The sequence below is a fragment of the Miscanthus floridulus genome, chromosome 15, assembly GCF_019320115.1.
Source record: "Miscanthus floridulus cultivar M001 chromosome 15, ASM1932011v1, whole genome shotgun sequence".
NCBI lineage: Eukaryota > Viridiplantae > Streptophyta > Magnoliopsida > Poales > Poaceae > Miscanthus > Miscanthus floridulus.
The window spans coordinates 38,744,896-38,748,446 of record NC_089594.1 but is presented as its reverse complement, the minus strand read 5'-3'; the positions used below and the strand labels follow the sequence as shown (position 1 = coordinate 38,748,446).

Sequence of the window (3,551 nt, the reverse complement as noted above, 5' to 3'; positions counted from 1 at the left end):
TGTCTTTAGGAAAAAATTGTGTTCTTGCCCTTATGCAGAAGTCTAATTGTGATTTTGCCCTTGTTTTCTCAACTTTGTGCTCCGTTTGCCCTTGGTTTGGATGCCATCAGATGGTCATGGAATAAATGAATTAAAAAAATTCAAAACCTAAAAAAACAAAGGCGAAAAGACCAAATTACCCCTTATCCTTGTATTCAGCCTCCATGAGGAAACTGTGCCTTTCTCACGGGCCGGCTGCATCTACCGGGGCGTCGGGGGCATCCGGCGGCGGCGGCGTTGGTAGCGCACGGCGCGTGGTGCGGCAACGGCTCCTGGCGGCGGGGTTCGTCGCGCGTGGGGCGGCGGCGGGGCTCGGCACGTGGCGCGCTGTGTGGGGGCGCGCGAGGGCCGCGGGGCTTGGCATGCGACGCGTGGTGCGGGGGCTTCGGGCGTGCGGCACTCGGAAGCGGCCGCGGCTCGGTCGCTCAGGCGCGGACGTGCGGTAGCCGGCGTACGGTGGCAGGCGGCGGCTCTCATCCGGTCCTCGTCCCTCCAAATCCCGAAGGCCGGCGGGTCGCTGCGGCACGGCGCCGCGTTGGGCGGCCAGCAGTGGGTGGCTAGTTGCGGCTGGTCAGGGCGTCCGGCGTCAGGCTGGACCGCGGGAGTCGGACGACAGCAACATGCAGCAGCCGCGTGTGGTGGCTCAGGCCCTTGGTCCCTGCGCCCTGCGGTTGGCCGAGCGAGGCCCCTCCCCTCCTCTCCACAACCGCCGTTGGTTGGCTCGACTGGAAGCGCACGCGCTCGGCCGCGCGTGAGCCTGCTCAGGGAGGTGCACGGCGATGTGGGGGCGGGCGGTGGCCGTGAGCTCTCGGCACGCGCACTCGCCGGTCTTCACTAGCGCGCTGCCCAGCTGGTTGCCTCTTCGACCAAGTAGCTGCACCTACGATTTGGTGAGTAATTGCTGCCTCGATGACATGCCCTGCTGGTGTTCGATGAATTGACTTGCTGCTGATCTGATAGATGTTTTCAGGGTGGCTGCTTGCTTTGATTCAATCGCTCAGATGTCTGATCTGCTCCTCGGGCATTTGAATCCCAGCAGAAGGTACAGAGATCCATGTTTGTGATTCGTGCATACTTCATCTTCATTGTTCTTGTTTGTTGATTATGTGTTTGTGCTACTGTTTTTATGCTCTGCTTGGTTGCAATTAGAGCTCAACCTCTCTCCCTGATGCGGTGGTGTCTCCGACACTGGACTGTCATCCCTATGTGCTGATGCATAAATCTATGTGCTGATGGTTTCTATTCACTCTGAGGCATATGATTTCTACTTCATAATCTAGCTATATCAGAGCCCTTATGATTTCTATGCTTCATGTGTGATGGATGTTTTTAGTTGGAGGTATTTTAGATCGAGCTTTCTATGCTTTATGAGTTCGGCGATTTGATGTGGTTTGAATTTTATGCTCCGTGTGTAAAAGTTTGTATGCTCCATGTCTCATGTTTTTTTCTAGCTGGAGGTGCTGTAGCTGGATGTATCTATGCTTCATGTGTTTCTAGATTTTTTTAGATCGAGCTTGTACGTCAATTAATCTGCATAAAAAGTTGTGGCCCAATCTCGATCTTCTTGCGAGCTCCAGCAGTCTAGTTTGCTTGTTGATTAATATGCATAAAGAGTTGTTCCTGGTTTTTATGCGTTCTAATTTGGGTAGCTATAATGTGCGGCAAGACAACAGTGGCCAGAGCTTCGTCGCGGAGCAATATATCGAAGAGTGGATCCCCAGGTAGACTAGCACCTGATACAACTCAAGGACACGGGTGCCGGCTCCTGAAAAAAGATATATGGAAGCTTCACCATCTGTTATGTCTACATCTGAGAAAGGTGAATTTAGCAGGCTGCTGAAAGCAAAAATCAATGAGCTTGGCATGTCGGACAGGATTGAGTGTACACATGATTCACCTTCTGTTTGGCATCTCTTTTCCAATTTGGTTAGTTAATACATGGTGTAGTTTTAGTGCTTGTAGTGTTACATGAACCAACTTGTATGGCGGTTACTTTTGCTGAAAAAACATGTACTGTATGACATTCCTATGTGGTAAGGTACTAAGGTTATTAGTACATGCATCTACTTATACAGTTTATTAACCGATGTTCTACATGCATTCTTATACATTGAAGATTTTTGGTCCCACACAAAAGATTATATCAAAATATTTCTTATGGCGTTAAATCTGTCATCATTACGAACCTTTTGGTCCCAAAATTTTGAATATTTATCAATATTAAATCTGAGTTTAAATAATTGCAAGTTGTACCAAATATGTTTGACCAAATTTAATCAATTGTCAGCATACAATAAAAAAGTATAATTCCAAATCAGGGTAAAATCACAATTAGGTATAACAAACAGGGACAAAATCGCATGGGCATCCATGTCCTTTTGTACAAAGTTTAACACCGTTAGGGGTGGATGACGGAGCAGGGGCAAACTGGTGCTTCGTTTTAAAATCATAGGGGTAAATTCACAAAGTCAAAAAAAAATAGGGGCAAAATCACAATTTCGATACAAAATAAGGGTACAAACGCAAGAGCCCCTTGTCTTTATGTCATAATATATCAAATTTTTATCCTTGTCTGACTATAAAAAGAATTGTAAATTGTTAAATTGTCTTTGTGCCAACATATATCAAATTTTGTAAGGTTTATGATTTTGTCTGATGGGTTTTTTATTCTCAAAACCGAAAATTACATATTATGCCTACAGAAATTACGACTATCAAAACCTGCAATTGTAAGATAAAATATATTCAATAACTGCCGCATAAGAGCAAGCTAGCAAATCCCTAATTTTTTATGTTCAGTACATTTGGCTAATAATCTTCATAATTAAGTTCTTTTGGCATTTGGCTAATAATGTATATAATACATCCTTTTGTGTAGATTATCACTCTCGGACCACAAGTACCGAGTAATCAAGGCACCCTGTGGTGTTGAGCTTGAACTCTGCCTATGGCTGACGTGCGTTCATCTTGCAAGGTCTGAGAAGGGAGTTTACTTTGCCTTTTTTGACGAGGAACGCCGGCTGGATCTTGGAAAACACTAACCGTGAGAAAGGTGAAATCTTTGAGGCACCTGCGGAACTGGAATCTGAATGGAATTCAGATGACGATGAAGATAGCGATGGAAAACGTCGTCCACTACCAACACTTTGACATCCTTGGGTTCCATCCTCACAGAGAAATTGTCTTCTTGCACGAATCAGTGCGCAGAGGGTTGGCGTACCACTTGAATAGCTCAAAACTTGAAACTTTGGGGGACATATGCCCAAAATATTACTCCAAGTGGGTCATGCAACGCTTCATTGAAGCATGTTTTCCGTACACACCATGTACGATCTATGATGGGAGAGATGCCTACTAGATTATACCTTCGCCTTCGGGCTTGCCTCCATCCTTCTCATCCATCCATCATCTTCACTTCTAACGTCGCCATGTTGAGCATTGCACCTTATGGTCATCACCATCTCCACCATGGATCCATGCCTTTCTTAACACCATCTTATTGACACCTAGCT

General features: G+C 46.2%; 1 long non-coding RNA gene across 2 annotated transcripts; it reads left to right on the top strand.

Annotated features, from left to right (window-relative positions):
- Positions 1–257: 257 nt before the first annotated feature.
- On the top strand, positions 258–2,144 carry LOC136509416 (uncharacterized). Of its 2 annotated transcripts, none has more exons than XR_010772345.1 (3): positions 258–929; positions 1,010–1,081; positions 1,713–2,144. It is a non-coding gene; the product is annotated as an uncharacterized lncRNA (long non-coding RNA). The 2 variants fall into 2 exon arrangements; XR_010772344.1 differs by having other exon boundaries at positions 1,689–2,144.
- The last annotated feature ends 1,407 nt before the right edge of the window (positions 2,145–3,551 follow it).